Genomic DNA, 15,649 nt, shown 5'->3' with positions numbered 1-15,649 from the left:
TAAAGACCAGCCTCTTGCCTTTAGAAGCCACTTGATCAGTAAATAGATTGTATCTGTGTATAATTAAACCTCAGCTGTACAAAAGTCTAAATCAGGATAAGGATATAAAACAATAATCTAAGCTTTGAAAATCTCACAGAGCTCTGACCAGTTCAACATCAGAATATGGAAAGATTGTGGCACAATTATTTTGGCTGTTATTACAGATTATAAGGTACTAATCAGACATGCAGCCAAAGGTGTCAAAGGTAACCCTGAAAGAGCTGAAGCAATCCACAGCTCAGGGGGGAGAATCTGTTGACAAGAAAGAAACTAGATTAGCATTTCACAAATCTGCCTCATTGAAAGACAGATTTCACCAAGAAGAAAGATGTAAGAAAACCAAAAGAGGTTGGGAACATTGTTGGGACCAAAATGTAACTTTTGCTAAAAATCTTTCTGGTCTGCACATGAAATGTCATGTGTGATAGCCACAGCTGTCCCAGCTGTGTGTGGTGGCAATATTACTGAATACTCAGCAATATCATGCTGTCTGGACAGAGAAGGTTCGAGTCGATGAAGACAAATCAAGCTAAATACAGGACAATCCTGGAAGAAACCCTGTTTAAAGACTTGAGACTTTGATGAGCTTCAGCTTTCAGCAGGACAACGACCCCACACATGGAAGGGCTTAGATCAGAACCTATCCATATAATAGAATGGACCAGTCAAAGCCCAGACCCAAGTCCATTTAAGAATCTGTGTTAGATGACCAGTTATTATATTATGGCACAAAATAACTTCAAGAGACTGAAATTTGTTTGTTAAAAAAACGTTTTCTTCTTCATCATGATCTATACTTTAAAAGTGCATAAGATCCATGTAATATCCTCTGAAAGTTGAAGTTTAAAAAATAAATAAATAGAAAAACATTTTTTCTTCTACGTCATCTATACTTAAAAGTGCATAAAATCTGAGTAATGTACTCTGAAAGTTGGAGTTCTAACATGACAAAATGAATAGTTTTGCAGGGCTGCCTTTGTTTGGAAAAATTAGGTACCCAAACTGGTAACACTTTCTTTGATGGGGCTCACCTGAGACTGGTATGACACTGTCATAAACATGAAGGAGTGTTTGTGAATGGTTATGATAGTTGTTATTATGTCTCATTTGGTAAATACTTTTAATGCAAAGTTAACGTTTCTAAAGCAAAGTTGAATGAATAGGTTCATTATTTACCAAATTACACTTAGTGACAACAGTCATAAAAATTCCTGAAGACTCAGGAATATCAGTCTTATGCACACCCCTCCATTTAGTGTCACCCAACAACTTTTCAATGACAAGAACTGCGTTTTCAGGTTTTTCGTGCCAGCAGTGATGCGGATATGAAAGTATAAAGTGTAACGTCCAGAGAGATGAGTGCGCACACAAAGCTTCCTGTTATTCAGGTTAATTTTTTTGCATGACTATCTCCAGATTGTTTTTAGTTGATCCGCAGAAACATCTATATTAGAAGTATTACTATAAAAACAGTACATAAAAATACAATGTGGCAGTTGGGAGATCAAAGTGTTTTCCTGTGAACTTTCCTTTTCGAGTTTTTACCTCACCTCTGTGGATACGCCCAGAAAACTTGACCTCAGTGACCAAAATGGCGAACAAAATCTGCAATCGTCCCCTTGGCAGCAGCGATCTGCAGCAGTGACAATCAGGATTAGTATTGTGACAACTACAACCACATTACCTCTAAATAATACCTTACGGTGAAATAAATGCGACAAAAATGAAACAACCCCAGGTCCTGTAACTCTAGATTAAGCATTAAGTGATACTTCACATAATCCTCTCAGTTTATCTGCTCACTAAAGCTGATAATCTCTGTTAAAAACACATCCATGACTGGAAACCCATGTCATGTCTCTCAGCTTAATTTACTCAAGCAAAACATGTTTTCCTTCCAAGAGAAGTCATCTGATACAAAGAGATTTTTACAGTAAGGCAGTCCAGAAAACACTAATATGTTGTTGTACACCGCAAGTGTAATGTAATACCACTGCAGAGGTTTGGTGATACGGTTTAAGATTAGGCACAAAGACTTTGTCTCGTCAGTCCAGTGCTGCACATTAATAACTGCATTCATTAAACCAGAAGTTAAGGTAGAAATCAGCTCAACACGACACACCAGCCTGAATTCTCTCTCAAACAAACCGTAGCTGCACAAGTTCACAAAGTTTGACTGCAACAAACACATTTTTGGGGATTTGTCTGGTGCTCAAGGAATTATGATCCATCTCCTGCAGAGATCAGCTCATGTCAGTCTTACATAAGGAAGAAAAAAACCCCAGATGAGTTCCACAGAATGTGATCCATCCATCATCAGCTTGTTTGTTGGTGTCAAATACCTTGCTGGAAATGAGGAGGATTCATTCCTCAGATTTTTTTTTGTAACTATACTTTATGCATGACAGTGAGGGATCTTATAATTATGCTGGGTGTGGTTGACTTTGCACTTACTTGCCGATACACCTTAGAAAGATAGTCAGACTTAACTGATTATCTTAGTAACTCTTCGTAACTATAATACATCAAAAAAATTAAATTAAAAACACGAACAGGTCCAAGTCTAAATAGTAAAATAATTAAAAATAAAATGTGTTAGTGGTTATTTAAAACACTTTATTTTCTTTTTAATAAGTAAAAGAAAATACTCCAAATGAAGATGATCAATATTTAAAGATAATTGATTGCAGCTGTCATAGTTTTTATTATTAACCTATTAATACAGACAAAAAATAAGAAAAAATAAATGTTGTTTATGAAATGATCATATACAAACCTGCATGATGGTATATTATTTCATAGCAATTTCTGAATTAATACATTTGTTATAAATTATGTAATAACTACTACTAATAACAGTTAAGTACAGATGTAAGGTATAAAACTTTACACATGAAATCTAAAAGTTGAGTTACCAAGTGCTCAAAGATAAATTGATAAGTCATTATAAATTTACACCTTATCTGCACCTGCCTGCATTTACCATCAAATCTGAAATATGAATGAATTTAAATGTACAAAATAAAACAAACAGCTAGGTATTTCCTGATTACCGAATATCCCTCATGTCTTTATTAAATTGTGTGTGACAGACACTTTTTAAGAACTTGGCCTTTGAAGTGGACTCTGTCCACAGATACTTTAGGCCTTTTAACTGATGATGCCATGACAGCATTTCTGAAATTCTGTTACCTACAGCATCCATGTTATTAGCCACTCCACCTTGTTCCAGAGAATCCGAAAAAGAAAGCGAAAGACGAGCAGTTTCAGCCTTTGTGATATCATGTTACATTTGCTAGTTAAACAGAGGCAGAAATTCGACTGAAAACAGCCCCGCTGTGAGGGTCTGTCTCTGTTGCGCTTAACTGTGGTGTAAATAAGGACAGATTGGATCATGGAGAAAGAAAATGTATGACATCAAAGACTAAAGCACAAGATGTTTGCTTGCAGACCTGGTTTAGCACAGACTTAGGAATTTAGTCTCCAGTAATCTGCATCAATATTTTAAAAAGAAAAGCAAAAATGTTTCTCTTTTCTTTAACCATCTTTGTCATGCACGAATTATTATATGTCTCAATTCATAAAATCTACCGTCTGCAGTTTATTATTCAAATATTAGGCAAAAAAGAAAAAAAAACACATTTTCTCCTTCTTTTACACAACACCAGATTTGTCCTACATGGGTTGTGTCCAACAAAGAGAGCAGTCTGTAACTAAATCCAGCTACAAACAGAAATGTGTTGCAAACACTGAAACAAGCTGCATCTGTGTCCTTCATGCAGTCAGAGCTGGAGTGAGGCATAAGCAAACTTAGCATTTCTTTGCCCCTCAGGTTGAACTGCAGCAGCAGAGAGCTTCTGAGTTTAAACACAGGAGATTTTGTGTACATTGTTATCAGATCAATTAGGAGTAACCTTTTTTTTCCTCCACTGTTTAATTGTGAATAAACTTTAAATTACCAAAATCTCTCCAATCCTTCTCAGGGTCCCATGAAACCTGGGACCAGCCATTCAGAAAGAAAACAGGCCTCACTACACTTGCAACCAAGCTATTATCGCATTTATGGTTAATACAAACTGTCATATCAAATTAAAAAAGCAAAAAGGAAAAAGAAAATTTACAATTTTAGTCTTACAACAACTTAGTGTCATGCAACACCGTGCAACTTCTGTTCTTCAAAAGCCCGGCCTGCAGCCAATAAAGGCTGGAACTCGAATTTCCAGGGAACGTCAAGGTAGATCACCCACACTAAAAGGAAGATAGACACAGTATGTCACAGGAATTTTTACAATAGAAACAATAGCACTTCTTCCTCATACTGCTGTGTTTTGTTGGAAACAAATGCAATTGTATTGATATTTCAGCTGAAAGAAACTGGCAGTTACATAGAGTTTAATGTGCAGAGTTTCTAAGCAGGTCATGCATGAAGATAGACTTGTTATTACAGGTACCATGTCACTTGTTCTCAGAGTCTCTGGTCTCTGCTTTCAGTCATTGTTGCCTTATGATATATTAAGATTAATGTAAATATTGAACTATTTCATTGAAATGTTGCAAGAACGGTTCCTTACTCTACTATATTTTTACCATGCAAGAAGGATCAGTTTCAGTCATAAATTTGATCATGTGTTTTGGATCTGTGTCCTGCTGAAAGACCCAATGATGACCCAGTTTCTCTGGTAGATTCCACCAGATTACTTTAAATCCCCTGACATTATGAGAGTTTGTGACGGCATGCAGTACAAGCGAGGTCTCCAAGTTATTCGGAAGAAAAATAGATAAACAGCATTCAAACAATCCAGGGAAAACCCAGGTTATGATGTCAGGGCTTCGCAAGCTTCTGATTGGAGCCACACTCAAGGATGCAACACCTAGATTACAGATTACTGCCTGGCGTGACATGTCACTCATGTCACATTTAAACCCCAGTGAACCCAGCTGGTCCTTTACTACCGGATAAACGTTTCTAGACTGAGTGATCAACGTTACAAAGTAAACATGAAAATTAAGGCACTTTAGTTGTATTTCCAGATGTGGACATAATTTTTATTACCGGCCAATTCATGACCAAATAACTTGAAACTAATAAACACAAATGCATTTGTCACCCATTAAGCAGGCAGATTGACTGATTACAAGCTTGAAGACACCTATGATGCTAATTTGAGAAGAGAACACACCTCAGTTTGACATTTCCCATTTTGTTTCATTAGCTTATTATTATTATTTATTTTTTATCTTTCTGTTGAACAACATTTCAAAAGCAATTCTGATTTTCACTGGTTAATTTTCAGTACATTTTTTTTATTGTTACTTTTGTCCGTTTCAAGTTCCATTGTGGGCGATTTGGCCATTAATTGTGCCAATAATTTTGTGTACGTGCGTATTTGACAGGAGTGTGAAGCGGTAGTAGAGTCAAAACGTACCGACAGGGCAGGTCAGTTCAGTGCTGCACACAGTGTTAGTGAAATGAGTTCTTTTGGCAAGAGCTAATAATTGTTAGGTGGAGCCTGATTGTAGTTTATAGGTTGAGCTTGACTCCACATTGGCTCACATGTGAAGCGCTAAGTTCATGAAAGTGCAACTCTCATACAGGCATACCAACATTGGGCTGGGTCAAAGTCAAAGAAAGCTGCAGTCCCCAAGGTAAATCACACCCTATGTTGAAAGAAAAACGTGCAATCTTCGAATCGGCTCTAAAGGTGTATCCTGTTGCACAGGGATTGTTTTCCTGAAAGAAACTCATCTCTACATATTGCTCCTAAATTTAATTAATTGACTCCCATGTCTTGTTTTTTTTTTGTTTGTTTTTTTTTGCATCTGGCAGTGAATTTACATTTTAATGTTGACTGAAGAGACGACCAGACAAAAGAATCACATCAGACCCGGTTATCTTCTGCCTGAGACGTCTGGATGATCCACACCACTGACAACAAGTTGGACCAGCAGAAAAAAACTCCTGAAGAAACCACAAAATTGAGATGAAAACTTGAACTCATTTATCCTATTAGAAAGTGCAAATTTTCGAATGAAATTCTTCGTCAGGTAAAGTTAGTCAGCAAAAACAGCCCAGGTATGAGGATGGCGCAGGCAGAGGAGAAAAAAAAAACAAAGAACAGGGAGGGGAGGAAAATCAGTTCTCTGGAAACCACTAAGGTGCGATGAGACATCGTGATAACCTCATTCCAAAACAGCACCAAGCACGACTTCCAGGTGCAGCTGCAAAAACAAATACGCAAATTATGCTTTTAAACACGACGATTGTTTATGCTTTTCATTAGTGTTTTGTTTTGTTTTTTTTAACCCTTCATATTCTAATCTTAATGAAAAGTTTTGCAGATTTTCTCTAAAATAGACTCATTTTTAACATTTTTCCTCCGTTATCTTAACCAAACAGTAACTGGATGCTGATGCTTTGTTTTCTTTGGACGTGTATCTTTATAGATCAGCTCCTTCCTGATGATCATTGCACTCTGCATGCCGGTAATGATTGTCTGACTTGCTTTGACGTTGCCATAACATTGCCTTCTCTACTACCGCTTTTAAATAAAGAGACACAGAAAACTTATCTCCTTATCTCCCTGTTGGCTGCACTGACACTGGCAGGTGCAGCAAACGCATATATTAGTTTGTTTTCAGGAGTTCAGTGCAAATGTTTATCACTTTTGTAAGGAGTGCAGTTCAGATCCAGCAAATAATAAAGCAAAAACTTTCAGAAGGTCTTCAAAGTTTTGCAGGAGTAATCATGTGTGATCGTCCCTTATTTTAAAAACAGTTTTTTATGTTGGAAGGGTTTAACTGAACCCAGCAGGCGACTGTCACTCTGGATTTGAGACTGATGGGGTGTCAGGCTGTTATTGTAACTTAAAGAAAAACATCATACCTATCGGTGTCTTGTTCAGAGATGAGATAGGAACTCAAGATTTTGCTTTGAGTGTTGAAAATTCAACAATTCAGAGTTTTAACATGACACACACGGAGTTGAACATTTAAAGCATTTATGCTTGTCCTTTCCTTTGCAACCTTTTGCATGCAGAGTCAACGTAGAAGAACCACAAATTTGTGAGTATTTGGGGTGATTTTATAACAACACAAACCAGAACTGAAGTAGAACTCAATTCATTTCAGTTTACTTTTAGCCCAAATCACAATAAAGTCTCAAGGCAATTACATGCGTTCCTATTTGATCCTACTTGTCAAACAATGCAGTCAAGTTCAGTTTGTTATTGAAATTGGTAGAACTGTTTTCTGTATAAGGAAACTCAGGAGAATTCATCCAGTCACAGACTTGCAGCAGATGGACTCAATATAACGTAGAAGCAGCTTTCACTGCCAGAGCTTTGGGGAATGTTCTTAAACATGTAGAAACTAAAACTTTCCATTCTTCTTTGCACAATGGTTCAAACTCAGTCAGATTGGATAGGAAATAGTTGTTCCAATGGACTCTCAATAAGGTAAACATTTGTACTTTGACTAGGCCATTCTAATGATAAATTTGCTACATGCAAATTATTTGGGAATATCACTGATTTTCTTTCAACCTTGACTTTTTATTCTCTCAGTACTTTGCACTGAAGGCCAGAATTGTGATCCTCTGGGCCTCCGGATTCTTCCACCTGAGCTGTGAACCTCTGCAGCTCATCAGGTGCTGCTTGACAGCTTCTCTGATCACTACTTTCTTTGCTTGACCCCTCAGATAGAGTGGATGCTCCTGTCTTGGTAGGCATGCAGCTTCCACTCTCCATGAGGGACTGAGCATTGCTCCTTGAGACGTTCAAAACTTGGTATTGTTTCATAATCCAACCCGGATTAAAACGTCTCCACACGTTTATGCCTGACCTGCCCGCTCTGGTCTTTTGTCTTCATGATGTTCTCTAACAAACTTCTCAGACCTTTACAAAATGCCTTGATTCAAACTTAAACATTTGTGTGTAAATTACACACATTTGTCTGTATTTACTAATTAGGTGACTTTTAAAAAGAAGCTCTAGATTTAATTTAGAGGTGACAGAGTGACGCGGTAAAAGTATGTGAAATTAGGTTCTTTTACACACTTTTTAGAATTTAATTTTGAAATAAATGTTTAAAATCCATGTGTCACTTTTGTTTCCCTTTGCCACTACATACAACTTCATGCTGCTCTTTCAAATAATATGCAAATAAAAGGAACTGATGTTTGTGATTGTAATCTGGAAAAATGTGACAAAGTTCAGGTGATATGAACACTTGTGCGACTTATAAATAAAATCGTTTGTTTTAGAGAAAGAACATAGGATTCCAGAAACTATTCCAGCCGTGTGTTTCACCTGAACTATGCCATGCCATTATTAATCATACTGATGGGACCCATCCATCATTTAGAACGAGTTGAAAGATTTATGTTAATTGGCCTCATGCTTTTTGTTGCCATAAGATAGGTGGATCCCTGCTCTATGAGTAGGAAGAGATTTATGAGCTGTCAGGCAGTTTAATTAAAGGACAACATAAGGCGTTGCCTGTGGAGAGGACAGTTGTGTTCAGGCAGAAGCTGGACAGCAAAGATAAACCCCAGTTATCCCTTCATTGTGACCTGCAGTCACAGGTTGGGATGCTTTTACATGACCGTGTTTCACACTCTGCCTGCAGACTGTCACGTATGACAGAACTCCTTTTGTAGGAAGCAAAAATTATGCACCGAGACCAAATAACGGCTGCTTTATTTAAAAAAATCTCTGTTGGAAATTAATCCACCCTTAAAACAACAAATGAATGTCTCATTGAGGCCAATCATGTTAAATCTTCCTTCTCAGAATAACATCATAAATTGTAACACTCAGACTATAGACACACCTTTCTCAGCCCTCCTTTTTTTTGTTTTACTTATATTTGATCTCAGACTGATAACAATGATTGAAATTAATTCTGAACACTGGTTTGTGTTGATTCAACCTGTTTCCCAGCGACAGATGCATCAGGATGAAAGGCCTGGAGCACAGGTGAAGAAGCGCTGATGACATACCTATAAATGCTTGTACAAGCGTCACTGAACAGGCTGCAGGAACGAGAGAACACAAAGACTTTTCTTCTCCGACAGCTGAGGTGCAGATGTGAGAAACATCAGCGGCTGCTGAGGCGCATGTGAAGCCGTGACCGGTGACTGTTAAAATCTCCATCCTCCGAGATCATGTTGCATAAACGTCGGGCACACGTTTGTTGCCGTGGCAGCACCTGATTGTTTCTATACCCAGTAGTGTACGGAGCTTGCCTTGAGGTGATAATCAGACTAATGCAGCGATGAAGGCAGCCTGAAGGAAAGTCATTCAGTCCAGATTGAGCAAAGCAGCTCTGTGTCTGTGAATAAGAATGACTCACGCAGGTGTCTGTTCATACACGATCTGTTTACCTGTGGTTGTCAAACGACAGAAAAAGCGTGATCGATGTTTCTGTGCGATCTACTGTTTCTGGAAAAAATGTTTCTGAGAGTTGCATGGTGGTGGCAGCATCATGTCTTCAGCATGCATTGTCTGAGAGTGAAGGAAAATGGTTGGAGCTAAAAACAAATGCAAACAAATAAAAACAATATAACCCTTTGAAGAAACGACTATGAGTTACACTTTGTTGGTCTATAGCACAAAATCTCATAAAATGTAAATTTGAGATTGCAACATGAACATGAACTTGGTGTTGCAACAGAGTGAAGTTTTACAAGGAATATTTCCTGCTAATCCAGAAATGGCCTATTTTCATATAATTGTGACAAAACTGTAGTACATTAGGAGTAGCCGTTGTAAATGTCCTTGTTCTTGACATGCAGTGCATATTTTGATTGTATTTCTGTATGTTATTTATTTGATGCTGAAACAGTTTTGGTCTGTTCACTGCGTGATATTAGGGGCGATTTTACACAATTCATGTATTCAAAAACTTCCTGAGACACAGGAGCAAATAGGAACATGATTTGTGTTTAGATTAAAGGGTTTCTCTACATGGTGAAGCATCACAGTGCTTCAAAATTCAGAACTTCTTAATGCCGCTGCTAATTCTGCAAAGTCAGAAATGAAGAAGCCACCTAATAGTGACCAAAGCATATAGCATGATTATGATCTATTCTATTCCTAACAGAAACACAACAATTATTCCTGAAAATAATATATATTATCTATAACCAGTGGTGGTTCTTGACACAAATGGGGCCCTGGGCATTGCCTTCCTCCTGCCCCCATGAGTAAAATAATCTACAGAAAAGAATAAAGATTTAATCAATCATTAATTTAAAGCATTTTCATTTAACAAAAAATGATCTAGTTCAAATATATTAGATTAGTAGTGTAGAGAACGTAAAAGCAAGGAAATAGCTCTCGATTCACAAACTCCTAAAGAGATGCAGACATTAGCCTTCACAGCCAAGTTGCACCATGATGTGTACAGTGTGCACAACATTATGGATCTTGCTTACTATTGGCTGGATATGCAAATAAGCTCAGAATGAACATTTGTTTTGAAAGCAACAAGTGCTGAGCTGGTCCCGTATGAGGCGTCACACTCGGCAGTGAGCCAAAAAAAAAAAACAACTAACAAAACAAAGCATCATAGATTATGAAAGTTAGAATCAAACGATCTGTAATATTTATTTGATATCATTTTTATTTTCAAATATAGACTTTAGTAGAAACATCAAACAGCAAACTTAGCAGTATGATTGTGCAGCTGATATCAGCTGGACAAACAGTCAGGCTTCCTGCTTAACAGACAGGCTGATTATTGTCAACTTTAGCTTCAAAAACAGGCTTATCTTGCAAAACCGTGTTGTTTAAAACCTTAAGTATGGCTTCAAGTCTAATTTCTGACTCTAGACAGCATCAATTTGAGACAAGGCACTTTTGCCAAAGAGGCAACGATTGTCAAAAGAATGTTAACATTTTATTATTCCAGTAAATAATATGTTGATACATAAACTTTATGTAATTATGTGTCTTTTTAAAATGAAATGGTCTTGAAAAGGCCTGTAAAGTGTTTTTTATTGCCTTAAGGAATTTTTGTTTCAGACCATATGTGTGGCAGACTGCTGCAATTTGGACTTGAATGATTTTGGATCAACGAGATGCTAAAATTAAAATCAGAGAGGCAAGGTCTGCACAGCTGGTCTGCATTCCCATTTCTTTGCTTTGTTGTTTTTCCCATTCAGTGACCAAAAAGATTATCTGGGCTTTATTTTGAACCACAGCCTGATCCAGATCCATAATAAAAGCGTAAATAAACTTGACTTCTGTGCTGCGCTGCAATATTACACCTGACTAAATGCGGATAAAGTGACTCCAGCACATAAACAAACAACAAAGATTTCAACAGCTAAACAGAACACTGAGAAAATAATCTATTTTTACTGGGCTCTTAAATATTCCTTGGCAAAGTAACAGAGCAGGAATCCAGCCAAGTGGCGTGTGCCCTGAAACCACTCCCAGCTCTCCAGTTTCTATTGTTCAAACAGCTCGCTTGTTTGATTGTATAACCTTCGATCGCGCTGTTGTTGCCACAAAATAAAACTCATTTTCCTCTAGCTCTTTTCCATTCCTCCATCCCTCACACACACACACACACGCAAACGCACACCTGCTATTATTTCAACACAAGCTCCACCTCTTCTGCTTTGCATATAAGAAACGGTATTCTTTTCACTGTGCGTGCTCTGGGCGTCAGCCACAAATATGTCTGAATAGACTATATAAGCTGAAGCAATGCAAAAGAGCAAGTTGCAAACTGAACAACGCCGGTTCAGACAAGCCCAGTGATTGGGGCGACTTTAAGCATTCTATAAATTCACTTTTTCAACTTTAAAATGACAGACAAAGGCTCTAAACGTTTTGTTTATGCTTCGAAACTCTGCATTATTTGCATTAAAATCACCTGTATTGGTCTATAGACATATAGCAATAAAACTGATTTTTCCCAAGATGCCTCACAAATACTATTAACAACACACAAAGCATAACATCGCCGCTACTTATTAATTTCTTGGCTCTAGTTGCCTTTATTCACGTAATCAGACAGAAAAAGGCATAGAGGGGAAATATGTAACAGTTCTACATATGAATATAAGATATGTACACCTCTCTTGTATATCTCAAGAAATCAAGTAAAATTTTACATTTATTTTCATGTTTATACTAAAATATGAACAGAATCATAAAGATAGATGTTTAATAATTTTGCCTTTGTTTGTAAGTGTTTTCTAATGAGTCTAATGAACCACATTGTGCTTAACACCTGGAACCACCGGCCTTAGTACTTGACTTTCTGTGCACTGAAAAAAATAACCCACATTTTCAAATGTGACTATAATTTTCTTTGGCTAAGTACCAAAACCTACTCGCGACTCCTCCATTCGTTCTTGTTTTGGTTGTACTTGGTGGTTCTTGAATGATTTTAATTCCTACAAATTCCTACCACGAGTTTTGTGGTGTTTGTTGTGTGAGTTTAGAAAACTGAATAAGTCGTGCCTCTGAAATGTTTCAGGTAATGTTTGTGTGAAGATTCATCCTGAATACTGTTCATATCTTCCATGCATGCATGCATACTCTGCACTTCCTGCAGGTTTAGTTTTACAAAGCCCTTCGAAAGTTGAGTGAAGCACACACATCATCCATTTGGCAGCTTTCCAAACTGACTGATACAGTTCGTTGCAAACTTGCAGTAGAGTTTCATGTTTTCGGTAACATATCAGCTTACCATGTTTTTTAAAGATAGTGAACTCTGGAGAGGCCTGTTTGTTCACGCACAACTTCAGGAAGTGACACTTAATTTGATCTTTCACACATGAAATGCAGGTTTGCCAGGTTTATAGATGTTTTACGCATGCAGCACTCTCCACATTTACTGACATCCCTAATAAAGGTTTGAAAAAATCTGTAAGATGAATTATTCTTTAATGTGAAAAACATAGAAAAAGTTAATTTGATTACCTGTAATTGCTGGTAATATTTTTTAAAATCTTTTCCTTCTCCTCTTCTCCTGATTCCTACTAAAGAAATGTGACTGAAGGTTTATATTGTATACATTTTTTAAGTTAGAGTAGAAATAGGAAGCTATTTGTTTATATGATCCAGGTATATATCCTAGTACATATCTAAATATGCCAGAATATATACCTGGTTCATTCCTTGGTTCAGAATTCCTGGATATATACCAGGAATTCTTTGTTATGTGAACAGATAATTCACGTAATGTTGGACACTTTGGTGTCTTTAATGTATTGAGCAGCTGCTGGATTTTCTTGGAGACACGACTGTTGACAAGAACAATATCTGCAGTCTCCATCATGCTGCAGATATGATGGAGCATGATCATATCTGCTGGCATGGTGGTTGAAACCGCAGGAAACATCATTATGTTATTTAGATTTAATATCTATGTATATATATAATATATCATACATATTATATCTATATAATATATCATTTATGATATATTATATATTTTGTAAATGATATATAGATACTTTATATGATATACCTTGATCACCTGGCTCAAGGTGCTCACCTTGAACCAGGTGATCACTTGATCTTGGTTCAAGTAATCACCTCCCCAACCTGTAATTGCTCCCTGGTCCAGTCAGTACCTTGACAGATCTTCCTGTTTAACACAGGTTTCACATTTTCTAGCCAGTTAATAGGTCTCTTGCTCCTCTTCTGTTCCTCACTGATTTTTATAAATCCATTGTGTTTTTCCTTTCTCCATTTTATTTATAAATCACCATAAAGAGGAGGTATTCTGAAAACCTCCACTGTCAAAAAAGTTTTAAAAAATGTCTTTCTTGCCTCCTCTGTAAAAAAAAAAAAAAAAAGGCCTTTTTGAGCTTTATATCATGTTATAATGTTATTCCCTCATCAGAAGTACACCTGAAGTGTTGCTTTGATTCTTTCATTGATGTTTGAGAAATCCTTGAATCTCCCATGGCAACCATTTGGCGGTGCCTAAAAGCACCTATTTACACAAAGATCCTCCTGGAAGCTGCAGCCTCCAGCCCAGTTTCCACCTCACAGAGCGCCCCTTGCCTGCGCCTCCTCCACTCAGCTCCACCAGACTAGCGGCAGCAGCAATTAGAAAACACCTGGTGGAACCGCATGTCTGCCGAGTTTATCACTGCTTCACAGTCCAGCGCTCCTAAAAACGTCTGAAAACGGCATAACGGAGAAATGTGATGAAGTGCTGAAAGTGGAGAGTCAGAAAGAGCAGGAGCATCTTAAAGCGATAAAGGTCTATTTTAAGGTGTCATATTACAAAGTTACATTTTTTAAGACATTTGACATACAGCTCTTGAAGAAATTAAGACAGCACTGCACTGAACCCCATTGAAAACCTCATGGTTATTCCACCAAGTATTAATTTCTGAACTCTTCCTGAGTTATTTGAGGTCTGAAAGCGCCTCATCTTTTTCATTATTTTGACCATTTCTCCTTTTCTGCAAATAAATACTGTAAGTGCGGCAAGCTCTCACTAGTCTAGCCCCTTAAAGCTCTTTCATACGCGACACCTTTCTTCTAAAAAAAGAGAGGTCTTGAATCCGACGGTCATCTTTAAGTCTTTACTGAACTTAAAAGAAAATAAAAATAACAAACAGATTCAAAACAAATAGAAAGTGACGGTCAAAAGACTGTGTTGCTCTCAAGGTGCCAGACTTCTACAAAGAGCAAGTACTTTCGTCTTTCATAAACTAATTAGTCACTAACCAATCAAAAGGCACCATGTCATAAGCTCAAACACAATACAATTACAGACGCTTATCTTTTTCAAATAACAGAGTAAATACTTTAACTCACATAAACACAAAATAACATTTTGTATTAAGCTCCAAAAATGTATATATGGCTCCTACAAATACTACATTTCTTGCTTGGGATTTCAGAGACATTTTGTCTCTGTAAAATGAATAAAAACAACATTCTTCATTTTACTCAGACATTTACCTATAAAAAGTAAAATCGGAGAAACTGATCATTTTAAGTGGTCTCTTAATTTTTTCCAGAGATGTATAAACAACTGAAGGTAACATAGTTTTGTTTGTGCTATAAAATGATTCTATGTGCCCGGAAAATACAAAATAACCACTTTGAAATCAGACTCTGTGTTTTCTATGAGTCCATCTACACAATGGCTCAAAACTTGACCGTGTGATGATGTTTTTAACAACCTTAGTGACTCATAAGACCATCTGCTACTTAGAAGGGTTTTTTTTACAACATCTCACCTTTGATCAGGGAAAATTAACTAGTTCTTGTTTTTAAGGAGGTGAAATATGAACGGTTCAGTTGGGATCCACTGAATTAGATGTTGCTCTTTTTATGGGGTGAATTTGCAGACTTCAGGCAAGAACTCTGTCGCTTCTTTGCAAAGCAATACATGAAATTTGGAGCCGCAAATCCATTCCGGAGGCCCAACCATGGATCAGTCTCTATGTGTGCACATTATTGTGCTTGTATCTTTGTGTGTGTGTGTTGAGTGTTGTGTGTTTTTGGGTGGGGGCCACATGAATCGTCTCCCCACCCTGAAGGGAGTAGTGCTTCCTCTCCACAGTTCAAAAATAACCAACAGCTTTATTGTTCAAGAAAACCTGCCTGCTGCTTTGCCTCAC

Source organism: Xiphophorus hellerii, chromosome 5, assembly GCF_003331165.1.
Source record: "Xiphophorus hellerii strain 12219 chromosome 5, Xiphophorus_hellerii-4.1, whole genome shotgun sequence".
Classification (NCBI taxonomy): Eukaryota; Metazoa; Chordata; class Actinopteri; order Cyprinodontiformes; family Poeciliidae; genus Xiphophorus; species Xiphophorus hellerii.
This window is presented reverse-complemented; position numbering follows the sequence as displayed.